Consider the following 18104-nt stretch of genomic DNA (forward strand, 5'->3'; position numbering starts at 1 on the left):
TGCTGACATGCGGGGTACATGGATTCACGAAGTTGTCTCCATTCCCATACACGTCCATCCGCTCGATACAATTTGAAAGGAGACTCCTCTGACCAGGCAACATGATTCCAGCCATCAACAGTCCAGTGTCTGTACTGACGGGCCCAGGCGAGTGCAGTCATCAAGGTACACGAGTGGGCCTTCGTCTCCGAAACACCATATCGAAGATGTTTCGTTGAACGGTTCACACGCTGACACTTGTTGATGGCCCAGCATTGAAATCTGCAGCAAGTTGCGGAAGGGCTGAATTTCTATGCCGGCCGGAGTGGCCGAGCGGTTCTAAGCCCTACAGTCTGGAACCGCGCGACCGCTACGGTCGCAGGTTTGAATCCTGCCTCGGGCATGGATGTGTGTGATGTCCTTAGGTTAGTTAGGTTTAAGTAGTTCTAAGTTCTAGGGGACTGATGACCTCAGAAGTTAAGTCTCATAGTGCTCTGAGCCATTTGAACCATTTGCATTTCTATCTCTTCGAACGATTGTCTTCAGTTGTCGTTGTTCCCGTTCTTGCAATATCTTGGCCGCAGCAATGTCGGAGATTTGATGTTTTGCCGGATTCCTGATATTCACGGTAGACTCGTGAAATGGTCGTAAGGGAAGTTTCCCACTTCTTCGCTACGTCGGAGATGCTGTGTCTCATCGCTCGTGCACTGACTATAACACCACGTTTAGACTCACTTAAATCTTTATGACCTGCCATTGTAGCAGCAGTAACCTAACAACTGCGCCAGACATTTGTTGTCTTATATAGGCGTTGCCGACCGCAGCGTCGTATTCTGCGTGTTTACACATCCCTGTATTTGAATACGAATGCCTATACCAGTTTCTTTGGCACTTCAGTGTATAAACTTTAATTCATCAGAATCGGATCACGGAAAAAATGGTAACGTAAATTAATTATTTATATCGTAAAGTTTCTCGCATTATCTGGTTTGAAGAATGTAATGCGACATTGCTCATTCACACACACACACACACACACACACATATATATATATATATATATATATATATATATATATATATATATATATATACTCCTGGAAATGGAAAAAAGAACACATTGACACCGGTGTGTCAGACCCACCATACTTGCTCCGGACACTGCGAGAGGGCTGTACAAGCAATGATCACACGCACGGCACAGCGGACACACCAGGAACCGCGGTGTTGGCCGTCGAATGGCGCTAGCTGCGCAGCATTTGTGCACCGCCGCCGTCAGTGTCAGCCAGTTTGCCGTGGCATACGGAGCTCCATCGCAGTCTTTAACACTGGTAGCATGCCGCGACAGCGTGGACGTGAACCGTATGTGCAGTTGACGGACTTTGAGCGAGGGCGTATAGTGGGCTTGCGGGAGGCCGGGTGGACGTACCGCCGAATTGCTCAACACGTGGGGCGTGAGGTCTCCACAGTACATCGATGTTGTCGCCAGTGGTCGGCGGAAGGTGCACGTGCCCGTCGACCTGGGACCGGACCGCAGCGACGCACGGATGCACGCCAAGACCGTAGGATCCAACGCAGTGCCGTAGGGGACCGCACCGCCACTTCCCAGCAAATTAGGGACACTGTTGCTCCTGGGGTATCGGCGAAGACCATTCGCAACCGTCTCCATGAAGCTGGGCTACGGTCCCGCACACCGTTAGGCCGTCTTCCGCTCACGCCCCAACATCGTGCAGCCCGCCTCCAGTGGTGTCGCGACAGGCGTGAATGGAGGGACGAATGGAGACGTGTCGTCTTCAGCGATGAGAGTCGCTTCTGCCTTGGTGCCAATGATGGTCGTATGCGTGTTTGGCGCCGTGCAGGTGAGCGCCACAATCAGGACTGCATACGACCGAGGCACACAGGGCCAACACCCGGCATCATGGTGTGGGGAGCGATCTCCTACACTGGCCGTACACCACTGGTGATCGTCGAGGGGACATTGAATAGTGCACGGTACATCCAAACCGTCATCGAACCCATCGTTCTACCATTCCTAGACCGGCAAGGGAACTTGCTGTTCCAACAGGACAATGCACGTCCGCATGTATCCCGTGCCACCCAACGTGCTCTAGAAGGTGTAAGTCAACTACCCTGGCCAGCAAGATCTCCGGATCTGTCCCCCATTGAGCATGTTTGGGACTGGATGAAGCGTCGTCTCACGCGGTCTGCACGTCCAGCACGAACGCTGGTCCAACTGAGGCGCCAGGTGGAAATGGCATGGCAAGCCGTTCCACAGGACTACATCCAGCATCTCTACGATCGTCTCCATGGGAGAATAGCAGCCTGCATTGCTGCGAAAGGTGGATATACACTGTACTAGTGCCGACATTGTGCATGCTCTGTTGCCTGTGTCTATGTGCCTGTGGTTCTGTCAGTGTGATCATGTGATGTATCTGACCCCAGGAATGTGTCAATAAAGTTTCCCCTTCCTTGGACAATGAATTCACGGTGTTCTTATTTCAATTTCCAGGAGTATATATATATATATATATATATATATATATATATATGTGTGTGTGTGTGTGTGTGTGTGTGTACTAAATTAAAATACACGCTGATTGCGGTCAAATCATTTCTACTGGACAACTCCTTCTTCTCAACTGGTAGCCCATAAAAGCAGTTTTTAAGTGTGAATGCACGAGTGGGACTGAAAAGTTATATGTTCAGCCCGCATCTCGTGGTCGTGTGGTAGCGTTCTCGCTTCCCACGCCCGGGTTCCCGGGTTCGATTCCCGTCGGGGTCAGGGATTTTCTCTGCCTCGTGATGGCTGGGTGTTGTGTGATGTCCTTAGGTTAGTTAGGTTTAAGTAGTTCTAAGTTCTAGGGGACTGATGACGTAAGATGTTAAGTCCCATAGTGCTCAGAGCCATTTGAACCATTTGCATTTCTATCTCTTTGAACGATTGTCTTCAGTTGTCGTCCTTCCCGTTCTTGCAATATCTTGGCCGCAGAAATGTCGGTTGTCCCAGCTATCTTGTCCACCCAAAATATCTCTGGAACAATAACAGCTATTGGAAAACGACTTTCACCGGTATCAATGTAGGGCTGGGGCCCATGAATGTACATATTTGGAAACGTTCTAAAACGAAAGCATATGTGTTTTTTAACACAAACTTATGTGTTTTTAAATGGACCTCCTATATTTTTTCTTCAGCAATCCATAGCATGACAAAGCACATACACAATGGCGTTGATTGCATCGCAATATTCCCATTACATCCCGAGGTATAAAGACGCGAAGTTGACGCTTGAAGCACCCGACATGCGCTGCTAGCGCACGTCCTGAGGCTCAGGTGTGAACCCCATGCTGCCAGTAATCGTGATGTGATTGACATGTGTAATCATACCTCCGTACTTATCAAGAGGTCCGAAACGAATAATACGGTCTGCTGCCATCAACTCTCATCAGCACATAATGGTTTCCCTCTTGCACGTTTTACGTATCTACGTACACAATATGAACCAGTACTGATCGGTGTACAGCCGTCAGGTTGTCTTATTTATCCTGCACACCCAAAATAAGGTTTATCTAATGCGTGGTTCAAATGGCTCTGAGCACTATGGGACTTAACATCTATGGTCATCAGTCCCCTAGAACTACTTACACCTAACTAAGCTAAGGACATCACACAACACCCAGTCGTCACGAGGCAGAGAAAATCCATGACCCTACCGGGTATCGAACCCGGGAACCCGGGCGTGGGAAGCGAGAACGCTACCGCACGACCACGAACTGCGGACATCTAATGCGTTATATGACCCATTGTGCCTGTCGCGCAGGGCCTGGCTCTACCTAGTCAAGTGTCCAACGTAGTTCCCACTACTGCCACAGTTACCACTTCGCCTTGTTTATGATTTACGACCCATGCAAACTCCTGTACTCCACCACCCTCCGAGCATCCCATTTGTTGTTGCTTTGGCGTGCAGCACACCGCTTGCCAGTGTAGTCGTGCATCAGAGTAATCTAGTGACGGCACGGAGGTAGTACACAATGTGAATAAACGTTGTGTTGTGGAACTTATACTGTACAGTATAATGTACACACATGAAGATATGGTAGAAATGCTGTTGATCTATGGAGAATGTACGTTGACGGGAAATACGTTATGAGATTGCATGTTTGTTGATAGTACTGTTAGCGAACATTATGATTGTTAAGTTAATATGTCTGTTTTCTACCCTTCTCTACATACCTGCACTGTACCCTGTTGTAGGTGGACGAAATGCTGTTCAGGCGGAACGACTGTACAGAAGACGATTCCCTGACAAGCCATCGCCTTCGCGCCGGATGTTTGGTCGTCTCACATCTCATCTACGTGAAACGGGAAGCTTAAATCCAAGACCTCGACATCGTCCTAGAACACGCACAGATGAACGTGCTGAAGTTGCTGTGCTCGCTACCATAGTTGTGAATCCTCAAATAAGCACACGTCAAATTGAACGTGAAGCTGGTGTGTCGAAATCAAGCGCATAGCGTATTCTTAAACGTCATAAATTTCATCCTTACCATGTTCATTTACACCAGGATCTTCATGGACATGACTTCCGCAATAGGGTAACATTTTGTCGGTGGGCTCAGCAAAAACGTCTGACTAATCCAAATTTTTTTGCAGATGTTCTCTTTACCGACGAGGCATCATTCTCCAACAAAGGAATTGTCAATATGAGGAATATGCATTATTGGTCCGCAGACAATCCAAAATGGCTCCGTCAGGTAGAGCATTAACGTCCGTGGAAAGTTAATGTTTGGTGTGGGATTATTGGAGATACCATTATCGGACCTTTCTTTATAAATGGCATCCAAAATGGCAGACAATACTCCAGATTTATACGACACAATCTTCCTGTTCTCTTGGACACCGTACCTCTGAACCGGAGAATGGTCATGTGGTATCAGCATGACTGATGCCCTGCACATAACGCCTTACGAGCACGACGACTTCTGAACCGTAAGTTCCCTGGTAGGTGGACTGGACGCGGTGGCCCAGTTAGGTGGCCTGCCCGATCTCCGGACCTTACACCGCTGGATTATTTTCTTTGGGGAGCAATGAAGGATGCTGTTTACCAACATGAACCAACAACACTAGAGAAGATGAAGCAACGCATTGTTGATGCTTGTACAGCCATCAAAGAGGAAACAGTAGCACGGAGTAGGGCATCCTTCATCCGCAGAGTGACCCTATGTATGCAAGCCAATGGGCAATACTTTGAGCAAGAGATGTGAACGCTATGTGTAGTATGTAGTGCTGGTATCACAGTGGAAGTTTCTACAAAGGGCCATTTTACCCAGTGATGTTAAGAAACATTTGTTTGCAACAATTTGTCATTTAACGCATTAGATAAACGTAACATTGATAATTATGTGATAATAAAACTAATTGGTTAAACATGTTTACATTCATCTTCTATGTCCTACCTGAACTTCCCAAATCAAAACATTTTTACCTAAACAACGGTAAAACTTTTAGTCCACTTGCTCGTTTCACTAAAACCATCAACATGAATTTTACTATTATGAGTGAATGATTAACTGTCACTTGCGCTAGATCTACAGTAAAGTGAAGTTCCAACGTTGAACAGCATTACCTTTCTGGTAACGGATTAACGATAAGCGAAGTTAACTTTGTGACTAACGTTGCGGTACACAGATATGTTACAGAACCGCATCACCCCTAGCCTATGGGATAAATACCTGCTGGAATGTACGACGTTAATGCAGGATGGCAGCAGACCGTATTATTCGTTTTGGATCTCTTGATAAGTATGGATGTGTGATTACGCATGTCAATCACATCGCGATTACGGGCAGCATAGGGTTCCCGCCTGAGCCTTAGGACGTGCGCTAGCAGCGCATGTCGGGTGTTTCAAGCGTCAACTTCGCGTCTTAATATCTCGGGATGTAATGGGAATATTGCGATGCAATCAACGCCATTGTGTATGTGCTTTGTCATGCTATGGATTGCTGAAGAAAAAATATAGGAGGTCCATTTAAAAACACATAAGTTTGTGTTAAAAAACACATATGCTTTCGTTTTAGTATGTTTCCAAATATGTACATTCATGGGCCCCAGCCCTACGTTGATACCGGTGAAAGTCGTTTTCCAATAGCTGTTATTGTTCCAGAGATATTTTGGGTGGACAAGATACCATTCAAAAGTTGGCAATAACATTTAAGAGTTGACAACAACATACCATACATCATAAAGTACGCCGGCCTGAGTGGCCGTGCGGTTCTAGGCGCTACAGTCTGGAGCCGAGCGACCACTACGGTCGCAGGTTCGAATCCTGCCTCGGGCATGGATGTGTGTAATGTCCTTAGGTTAGTTAGGTTTAATTAGTTCTAAGTTCTAGGTGACTGAGGACCTCAGAAGTTCAGTCGCATAGTGCTCAGAGCCATCATAAAGTACGGGTTTATATCTTCGTGCTGTACGGTTAAAATTGTGAATAGCAATAAGAAGAAGACCAGCTATAAAACTGTAACAAGATCATATGTAGAGCAGCAGAAAGGAAATTTGTAAGAAGAAATTTAAACTATCATTAGATAAAAAAAAAAAAAAAATTAGAAAGTGTCAGAACTGTTCACGGCGTGAGTGCACATGTCCAGTAAGTAAAACAAAATATTGAAAACACTAATATGTACATATTACAGGTCACTGATCCTGTCTTTCAAATGTTAAAGGCGACAGGCGTATGGCACGAAATATTAGTTTTATTCAGTTGCAATTAAAAAGAAAACCTCCATCCGAACAGGCCTCGAAAGGGCCAACAGTACCGATCGACAGCCGTGTCAACCTCAACCGATATGTGTCGCTGGATGCGTACATGGAGGGCATGTGTTCCGCACACTGCTCTCCCGGCCGTTGTCAATTTTCGTGAACGGAGCCGCTACTTTCGCGTCAAGTAGCTCCTCAATTACTCTCACAAGGGCTGAGTGCTCCCCGCTCGCCAAGGCGCTTGGCAAAGCCTGGCGGTCACCCATCCACGTGCTAGCCAAGCCCAACAGCGTTTAACTTCGGTGACCTAGCGGCAAGCGGTGTTACCACTGCGGCAAGACGAACCCAAAAAAGATAATTATTAACATAACATTCAGAAGTAATCGTATCTCTGTATAATCTCTTTACGAAGCGACTGGAATAGCTAGCAGTTCCTGGAACCCTCTCAAGCACAGTCTTAATGAGATTACTGCTTTCTGGTTTGCCTCTTCTGACAACAATTAAATGGCGTTGCATGTACAGGGCTATTACAAATGATTGAAGCGGTTTCATAAATTCACTGTAGCTCCATTCATTGACATATGGTCACGACACACTACAGATACGTAGAAAAACTCATAAAGTTTTGTTCGGCTGAAGCCGCACTTCAGGTTTCTGCCGCCAGAGCGCTCGAGAGCGCAGTGAGACAAAATGGCGACAGGAGCCGAGAAAGCGTATGTCGTGCTTGAAATGCACTCGCATTAGTTAGTCATAACAGTGCAACGACACTTCAGGACGAAGTTCAACAAAGATCCACCAACTGCTAACTCCATTCGGCGATGGTATGCGCAGTTTAAAGCTTCTGGATGCCTCTGTAAGGGGAAATCAACGGGTCGGCCTGCAGTGAGCGAAGAAACGGTTGAAGGCGTGCGGGCAAGTTTCACGCATAGTGATGTGAAAGATTCAGTGTTTAAACCTTCTCTACCAAGAAACGTGCCAGAACAGCGAGCTTGCATCAACAATGCTTTCGAACTCATTAACGGGGACATGCTGCGCTGAGTGTGGGAGGAACTTGTATCGGCTTGATGTCTGCCGAATCACTAAAGGGGCACATATCGAACATTTGTGAATGCCTAAAAAAACTTTTTGAGTTTTTGTATGTGTGTGCAAAGCATTGTGAAAATATCTCAAATAATAAAGTTATTGTAGAGCTGTGAAATCGCTTCAATCATATGTAATAACCCTGTATTCACACGTGCCTGATTATGACGAACTTCCCTATATCCATCGTCCGTGAATACTGTGAAGCCGCGTATGCAGGCCACAGTCAACTGATGGCTGCCTTTTGGGAACAATGGGATGGAATCGCTCAGAGGTGAGACGAGAGTGTGTTTCTGTGCGGGTGCCACGTTATCTTGCGGGAGCAGCACCATCTCCCACCCCTGTTTCTCGAACCTAAACTTGACGGTGCTGCCACCCCAGCTCCATCTTCAGTTGGCGTTGTTGAGTAATACCAGTAGATTGTGCACGAAACTGCGGCCTGGTGTGATCCACAAGGTGTTGTTTGCGGCTCAGCTGAAGAAGCCGAGTGCCCGGCGCTACGTGCGTGTCTGACATCAGTTACGCCTCGTACGGGACGCGCATTAACATGCGGTCCGCACCGCCGCTTCCCATTTCGAATTCGGCTTCGACTGCCCGGGCCTGTCTGGTTCCCAGCGGGGAGGGCAGATGGGACAGGAAACAAATGGTTTGTTTCCAGCCTGCGATGCCAAGCCACGTATGCGACCTCGTTCCTGACGGTGGCTTTGGGGATACTCGGGGACGCCTGCCGATTAATGAGGCGTTCGCTTCGACGTAAGGACACGCGATGTTCTTCGTGCAGTCTTCAGTCTGTAGACTTATTCGATTCAGCTTTCACGCCATTGTATCCTGTGCACTCATTTTCGTCTCTGTATAACTACGTGCTTACGATAATCAACCCTTGGTCTTCCTCATCAGTTTTTATCCCTCCCTCCTCCTGACCCACACACAGACATGCACACTTCCCTTCATTAGCAATCTGACCCGTCTCTAACGACCTCGATGTCACCGGCACTTAATTTTCCTTCGTTTACCAATCTGACAACCCATTAATGCCTCAGTACGTGTCATGGCAACTGCTGTGGCGAGTCTACCACGGAGAGCCAGCGGTCGAGTATCTGTTGGCCGCAATATTCAAACGCCCACAGCTCGTACCGCGGCAGGACGCTACGGTTCACCGAACCGATACAAGAAGGATACAACAAGCAGCACTTGACAACTGGTGTATTCCTTGACACCGAAAAATCATACGATAAGGTGTGGCGGCCCAACCTTATCGTCAGACTACATAGCACTACCCCTATTGCGGACTGTTACAATGGACTCATAGACAGCTTTCTGCAGGTCAGGAGACTGTATGTCCGAGTCGACGATAAAAACTCCCAAATGAAACTGATCTCCGCAGGAATTCCGCATGGCTCTGTCATTTCACCTCTGCTTTTCAACTTACATATAAATAACATGCCAACAGTCCCCCTTGTTACGGCGAGTTTTTATTCGGACGATACGGCCTTTCTGACGACTGGACATCAAACACTAGGACCAGCTAATCGCTAGGATGCAACGGCAACTTGATGTAATGGAACGCTGGGCGCTGCAAAATAAGATAACGATCAACCCGATGAAGACGGCAGCCGTTATGTTCACACGGAGGAAACCAGTTCTGAACGACGGACTCCAAATAGCGGATCAATTTATCCCATGGTCGCCGGGAGTGAAATACTTCAGTGTCTACCTTGACAAAAAATTGCTCTTTACGCAGCATATTGAAGACAAGAAGACGGCAGCCCAGAAGATGACCAGGTCATTGATTCGGTTCCAGAAGAGTGAGGATCTCAGCCATAAGACTAAACTCCAGTTGTATAAGACAACGGTGGAACCCACAATGTTATATGGCTCCACCTCGTGGGGAACTTCGTGCGTCTCCAATTACAACAAACTCCAAACGCTGCAAAACATTTGCTACAGATGGATCACATGGTGGACAAGAAACATCGACATCCGCACCGCACTCCACGAGACCACTATAAAAGAGAAGGTCTGTGACAAGGTTCTACGAGTTTTTGACAAAATCGATGCTCTTAGGGACGAAGTTCGACAATTAGAATCGGTAGGAACGGTAAACCCTGCAAGATGGCACAAGCATCGAGTTTCGAAGACAATAACGTTTCACCCCCCCATAGGCGATCTGTCATAACACGAGGAAGCAGTCACACATAACAGCCTTGACACATCTCACCCTCCACAGGAGATAGACATCACCAAAGACAGCAGGCTAAAGGACCCATTGAGTGCCCAAGCCTAACTGAAAGTGTAATAAATAAAGTGTTTTCCTTTTATCCTTACATCGCATCCTAGAAGAATAAGTCATCAAGGATGATCTCTTCAGCCCACACTACGCAGTTTTTTACACACGCATATATAAAAACAAGGCAGGGCCAAGAAGTCAGCCGAGTGGCTAGCAGAGGGCGACTCCGGCAGTCGGGCCGACACCACAACCATCGCGCGCAGCTAGAATCGGGTTCGCAGATCGGCACTATGTTCTGCTTCCGCGGTCCAGCTCTGCAGCCAATGAAAACGAAGTAATACTCGGTGAAGCCAGGATTTATGCTCTCACTGAAGCAGCAGAAGACAGCGACGTCGCCTGCCCGGAACTGATGGACATCACCAGAGCCACTGCTACTGCGGCTGTTGGTCGTCCAGTCCACCATTCACCGCCGTTTTCTGACCAAGACGTCGCGCTACCTGGCAGCGGACGCTATCACCTAGGCGCGTCTGGACTAGGACATCATTTCGGGGATTTTAGTGAGGAAGTTTAACTTAACATCACTTGTGGTCGTAAAAGAACGTAGCATTCAAGACGAGTGGACTTGTAGCGTCTCAAAACTGCACTTTTGTTTCCACTATATAGTCTAGCAAGTGACTTCATTCTTGGCAGTAGCAAGAATAGACTTCTATGTCGCCTAAGAATTACGGAAGAGCCGGCCGATGTGGCCGAGCGTTTCTAGGCGCTACAGTCTGGAACCGCTCGACCGCTCCGGTCGCAGGTTCGAATCCTGCCTCGGGCATGGATGTGTGTGGTGTCCTTAGGTTAGTTAGGTTTAACTAGTTCTAAGTTCTAGGGGACTGATGGCCTCAGAAGTTAAGTCCCATAGTGCTCAGAGCCAATTATGGAAGAAGTGTTTGTTTATTTGGTGTTTAATCTGGAAGACATTCCAAGTACAGGTTAGTTGCTTGATTCGTGGGGGTGGAAAACAGCGACGTCATCGGTCGCCTTGGGTTAGGGAACGATGGGGAAGAAAGTCGACCGAACCCTTTCAAAGGAACCATCCCGGCATCTGCCTGAAGCCACTTACTTGAATTTATATTTGATACGAGATACATTATTAAATGGAAATACTCAGAACAATTCAGTTTCTTCGTTTTTAAGTTATATCTACGAGTAATCAAGCATACTGCAAATGTATCTTGACTAAAGCGCTTCATTCATTTTATGGTGTAAGTTTTCCATTTAAGGTAGTAGCAAAATCACAGTACCATTTTGTATTTTATTGTTAGATTAAACTGGTTTTATAGATTACGGGGTTCTGTGAGAGATGCTAAGAGGTTGGTTAGCGACAGCAGAATAATGTTGGGCTTCATCAGTTTTCCCCGACGTTATGAACAAGTCTGTCATAACTTAAGCGTGTGTGTGTGTGTGTGTGTGTGTGTGTGTGTGTGTGTGTGTGTGTGTGTGTGTACACATGAGGGTGGAAGGGTGTGTGAGTGTGTTCGCACTTTTGTTCTCAGCGGCAAGGTTATGATTGCCCTCATAAAAATTAGTAGGAACAAATCTGATTAAATTGGCTAAAAGTGGAGCAAGCCTACAGAATTACATTGGGTTAGTTGTGGAAGAATAACGAAGTTTCCATGAATAGCTTATATTTTAAGTTGCTTCCAAGATTTAGTTTGGTTACGGGGTATAGAATCGGAATGACAGCCTCATACCCTACATTCGTGAGCAATAGGGAAGTATATCAGAAAAGTAAAACTTTCAGACGTCTTCCCGTCCACAGTACATGTGTCTCGTAGAGCGACAGAGGACGTTCGCACGATCATTTATGAAATTACTCGTTTCTCTGAGAAACTGCTTATCACGTTCCCATGCGCTTGTCATAGGAAGTGCGCAGTCTGACTTACATTTCACCGCTGGTTCTCATGTTTAGAAGGGGAGAACTCCTTAGAACTGATAATAAGTCTGCACAGATAGGTTTTCGACTGTTTCAAAAGCTCATTTATTGCCGAAGTGTCCATATGTCTATGTCGAATTCGGCATTGACAGATTTCATATCTCAAGCTACGAGCACCAGCCATTTATCCAAGGTCAATACTTTGCGATCCTCCTACTCTGCAAGTGCTAATTTGCCACTAGCTGCATGTTGGCATCATTTCTGGGAGGTAAGACCATAATTCGCAACTCGGCGTTGGACTTCATAGAAACACTGACTTAAAAGTCGTAAAAAGAAATTAATCTACAGCGAAGTAAAGGGTTGTCGTTGATTGTGTCCACAGGGACAGCTCAGAATAGCTCAGTGTACTATAGTCTGGATCTTCTGGGTATATTAAAACAGTATTGCCGACCGAAACAATAATTCTAGCAGCAATATATTGTTGAGTCGTGGAGGGACAAAGTGTTCCCAGTATCTGGAAAATGTGCAGGTCATTCCCGTTTTCAAGAAGGATCGTCCAGCGGACGCACAAAAAAAAATGGCTCTGAGCACTATGGGACTTAACATCTGAGGTCATCAGTCCTCTGGAACTTAGAACTACTTAAACCTAACTAACCTAAGGACATCACACACCTCCATGCCCGAGGCAGGATTCGAACCTGCGACCGTAGTGGTCGCGCAGTTCCAGACTGTAGCGCCTAGAACCGCTCGGCCACTCTGGCCAGCGTTCCAGACTGAATCGCCTAGAACCTCTCGGCCACAAAGGCCGGCTGACGCACAAAAATATAGCCCTATATCGGTGGTGTTAGTCTGCTGTTAGAATTTTGAAGAACGTTTTATGGTCACGTTTTATGGCATATCTGTAAACCGAAAATCTTCTCTGTAGGAGGCAACACGGATTCTACAAACAACGATCGTTTGAAATCCGGCGCCCAAGCTGATGATGTATTCCTTGACTTCCAGAAAATGTTAGGTACAGCTCTGCACTGTCGCCTAATGAACAAAATACGCGCACATGGAGTATCAGACGAGCTTCGTGAATGAATTGAAGAGTTTCTAGCCAACAGAATAGAGCTCGTTTTACCGCTGAGAAATTTTCAGGCGTAAAAGTAACTTCGGGAGTATCCCAAGCCAGTGTTATAGGACTGTTACCTTTAACAAAATGACCTAGTCTATGACGTCGGAAGTTCTATGATACCTCGCGGATGATGTCATACACAGAGAATCGCAACGCTAGAAACTAGTAGCGAAATACAAAAAGAGGTGCAGAGGATCGACACCTGGTGCAGGGATAGTCAGTTGACCCTCAGCAAAAACAGATGCAGCACACTGCGCATAAATACGCAAAAAACCCATTGTTATATGGTTACACGATTGCAGAATCACTGGAAGAGGACACATCCAGTACATATCTGGGAGTATGCCTACGGAACTATTTAAAGTGGAACGACCACATAAAACTGCCAACGGCCTTGTCGCAGTGGTAACACCGGTTCCCGACAGATCACCGAAGTTAAGCGCTGTCGGGCTAGCCTAGCACTGGATAGATAACGTTTCGGTCTGCTGAATGCTGTTGGAAAGTGACTTCAAGAAGAATATAATAATTCCAATTCTAAAGACAGCAGGTGCTGACAGGTGTGAAAAATACCGAACTATCGGTTTAGTAAGTCGCAGTCGCAAAATACTAACACGAATTCTTTACAGACGAATGGAAAAACTGGTAGAAGCCGACCTCGGGGAAGATCAGTTTGGATTCCGTTGAAATGTTGGAACACGAGAGCCAATATTGACCCTACGACTTATTTTACAAGATAGATTAAGGAAAGGCAAACCTATGTTTCTAGCTTTTGTAGACTTAGAGAAAGCTTTTGACAATGTAGACTGGAATACTCTCTTTCCAATTCTGAAGCTGGCAGGGGTCAAATACAGGGAGCGAAAGGATATTTACAATTCGTACAGGAACCAGATGGCAGTAATAAGAGCCGAAGGACATGAAAGGGAAGCAGTGGTTGGGAAAGGAGTGAGACAGGGTTGTAGCCCATCCCCGATGTTATTCAATCTGTATATAGAGCAAGCAGTACAGGAAGCAGCCAACGGCCTTGCCGAAGTGCTAACAGCGGTTCCCGTCAGATCACCAAAGTTAAGCGCTTTCGGGCTGGGCTAGACCTTGGATGGGTGACCATCCGGTCTGCCGAGCGCTGTTGGCAAGCGAGGTGCACTCAACACATGTGAGGCCAATTGAGGAGCTACTGGATTGAGAAGTAACGACTCTGGACGCGAAAACTATCAACGGCCGAGAGAGCGGTGTGCTGACCACATGCCCCTCCATATCCACAACCAGTGACGCCTATCGGCTGAGGATGACATGGCGGTCGGTCGGTACGTTGGGCCTTCCGAGGCCTGTTTGGGCGGAGAAAGAAAGGGAGGAAGAAAGACCACATAAAACTAATGCCAGGTAAGGCAGATAACATGCTGAGATTCATTAAAAGAATACTCAGGAAGTGTAGTTCATGCATGAAAGAGGTAGCTTTTAAAAGCCTCGTTCAACCAACACTTGAATACTGCTTGTCCGTATGGGACCCGTACGAGATAGGACTGATAGATGATGTAGACAAGAATCAAAGTAGAATAGCACGTTTCTATAGAGGCTCAGTCAGTAATCGCGAAACTGTCACGCAGAAGCTCATCGAAGTCTAGAGCCAAAGGCTACAAGTGAGTCGTGTATTACGCTGTGGTTTACAGCCAAAATTCCCAGAGCGTACGTTCCTACAAGAGTCAGTCAATGTATTGTTTCTTCGTACGTATATCTCGTGAAAAAACCATGCAGGTTAAATTAGACAAATGGAGCTCGCACGCAGGCTTACCAGCAATTATTTTTCCCACGGACCGTTGGCGAATGGGCCAGAAATGGTGGCGGGAGGGGGGTGAGGAAGTGGCAATGTTACATAAAGTATCCTCCGATACACACCATAAGATGGCGGCGGAGGAGAGATGTAGATGGAGATGCAGATAATTCGGACAATCGCCTTTCGTAGCCAGCTTGGGAATGACTGATAATCAGTTAATGCTTGCTCTAGTACGCAGCTGCAGTCACTAACGGACGCAAGTAAAAATACGTGATATCAGAAGTACCCGGTTCGTTCCTAGTAGTGAAAGCAATGTGCACGAACGACCCTTGTCCGGCATGGGGAAGGTGTGATGAATCATATTCACGATGTAGCCGTGCCTATCCGTCAATTAGAAATGAAATACAGGCCCGTAATTTATTTATATTGTTTGTTGTATCGTAGATTCTGCGCTCTGTCGAATAAACTGCGCGTACACTGGGGCTCATTTTGACGAAATTCATACTGATAAATTCAGTTTCCGTACGAGAATGTGACCAGTCCCAATCTTCATTTCAGAGGAGATGGTATGATTCTGATGTGATGGAGGTGCTGTTTGAATCGATCATAACCATACAGGGATGTAATGATTAAGAATTTCTGCAGCTGAGTCCACGGTACCATCGTCTTGTTGGAGTTATCATGGCGCCCTGCTGGATTCTTCACTATTTGTTTCACTCTTTTCTGACGAGATTCTTTGTCTTGTGGATTATGTCCTCGCCAGGACTATTTTGTGTTCTTTTCTCCTACTAATGAAGCCAGCATGTGCAGACAGCAGTGTTTGTTATGAGTTTAGCAGATAATTTCACGAGGGCGTACTACAGGCGACGATTTTAAAAAGCCGTCTTTGCAAGCAAAGATATTTCAGACCAGAGGATTTATATTATAAGAGGAGATTCATACTTGATAATACCGTACTAGGTGTAATAATTATTGTAAATTAGTTTCCCTGCTTCATCTGACTTATTGGTTTTATTCGGTAAAAAACAGAACGAAAATTTATAAGTGATGGATTCAGTACATGAAGTAGATGTGGACAAGAACGAAGAGAAATGTTGCCTCGGAGTGATAGGTCCTACACATCGCTCCACCACTGAAACTGCGTTAAATATGGTGAGCTGAATCTTCATATGTTTAACTGTTCTGGTTCAGTAATACACTCTAAGACAAAAATAAATAAAGGGCGCACCACGAAGAAATTATCGAAATGGTCGGAAATCGGTGGATGTGATGTACGTGTACAGGAAAAAAATGATTACAATTTCAGATAAGTTGGATGATTCATTCAAGAGGAGGAGCTTCACAAATATAACAAGTCAATTGTTATACCGGAGCCAAGGTAGCCCCTGAGGGTCGGCAACCCATATAACACCACAGAGGACAAGGTTGTCTATGCCCAAGGCGTACCCAAAAGCACCATGGTAAACACTAGCTATTTACACACAAGATAATGAAAACAAACCGGGGGGAGCTCGAGCCACGGCCTGCAGGAAGTATCACTACGGATCTGATTGGCTGGAGACAGCTATTTAGGGGCTAGAACCAGGCCCGAAGTTCAGTTCACGCCGGATGCCGACCTCGTGTACTGCAACCGTCGAAGATTACGTCTTCGTCTCCGAATTGGACTGTTACTAGTGTGTGAGTGTGTTACTACGAACCTTTGTGGAAAATAAGAAGTGAACTTTTGTTTGCCTCAATTAGGAGACTTTTTTCGTTATTGTTACCTTTCGTTTGTATGTTCAGTCATCAACCTTGTGAACTTACATCAATAAAAGTTGTGTTGTGAAAAATTGCAAGTTGTCAGTCACAACATCAATAACACGTTGGTCCACCTCTTGCCCAGTTATTCGGCTTGGCATTTATTGATAGAGTTGTTGGATGATCTCCTGAGGGATATCGTGCCAAATTCTGTCCAACTGGCGAATTAGATGACAAAATCCCGAAGTGGTTGGGGGTTCACCCCGTAACGCTCCAAACGTTCTCAATTGGAGAGATATTCGGTGACCTTGCTGGAGAGGGTGTGGCTTGGCAAGAACGAAAACACGCAGTAGAAATTATTGCCGAGTGCGGGCTGGCGTTTCGCCGCTGTATTGTAAGCCCTGGATGGCTTGGCATGAAGGGCAACAAAACGAGACGTCGAAAATCGTCGATGTACCGCAGTACTGTAAGGCTGACGTGGATGACGACCAAAGAGGTACTGCTATGAAAAGAAACGGCACCCACGGATCATCACTCCTAATTGTCGGGCCGTATGTCGGGCGACACTCAGGTTGCCACTCCACCGCTATCCAGGACGTCTCCAGACGCGTCTTCGCCGGTCATCTGGGCTCAGCTCGAAGCTGGACTCACTACTGAAGACAATTCTACTCCAGTCAATGAGATTCCAGGCCGAAAACGCGTGTGGAGACACCCCAGATATCGGTGGGATACCAACTAGACTGTCGTCCGCCACACGGTCCTACAACCTGGAGTGACGATCTGGGCTGCCATTTCTTTTCATAACAGGACTTCTTTGGCCGTCATCCGCGGCTTCTTTACTGCACAGCGGTACGTCGACGATATTCTACGCCCCGTTTTGTTGCCCTACATGGGCCTATATTTCAGAAAGATAATGCTCACCCTCTGCCTGCTGCTGTTTCTACTGCTCGTGTTCGTTATTGCCAAACCCTATCTTCGGCAGCAAGGTCGCCGGATCTCTCGCCAATTGGGAACCTTTGGAGCATTATGGGCTCGGCCCTCCAGCCAGCTCGGGATTTGACGATCTAATGCGCCAGTTGGATAAAATTTGGTACGATGTCCTCTGGAGGACGTCCAGCAACTCTGTCAGTAAATGCCAAGCCGAATAATTGTTTTCATAAGGGCCAGAGCGGGATAAATGCATTATAGACTTGCTCAGTTTGTGAAGTTCTTTGTCTTGAATAAATAATCCATTTTTTCTGAAATCGTAATCATTTGTTCGTTTGGATGTGTACATCACATTTATCAGTTTCCGTACCATTTGGATAATTCCTTCGTGGTGCGTCTTTTTTTTTTTTTTTGTCTTAAAGTGCAGTGGTTGGGAAGGGAGTGAGACAAGGTTGTAGCCTCTCCCCGATGTTATCCAATCTGTATATTGAGCAAGCAGTAAAGGAAACAAAAGAGAAATTTGAAGTACGTATTAAAATCCATGGAGAAGAAATAAAAACTTTGAGGTTCGCCGATGACATTGTAATTCTGTCAGAG

General features: G+C 46.3%; 1 pseudogene; it reads left to right on the plus strand.

Annotated features, from left to right (window-relative positions):
* Positions 1-14086: 14086 nt before the first annotated feature.
* Positions 14087-14204, plus strand: LOC126458998 (5S ribosomal RNA; annotated as a pseudogene).
* The last annotated feature ends 3900 nt before the right edge of the window (positions 14205-18104 follow it).

This window comes from Schistocerca serialis, chromosome 2, assembly GCF_023864345.2.
Source record: "Schistocerca serialis cubense isolate TAMUIC-IGC-003099 chromosome 2, iqSchSeri2.2, whole genome shotgun sequence".
Classification (NCBI taxonomy): domain Eukaryota; kingdom Metazoa; phylum Arthropoda; class Insecta; order Orthoptera; family Acrididae; genus Schistocerca; species Schistocerca serialis.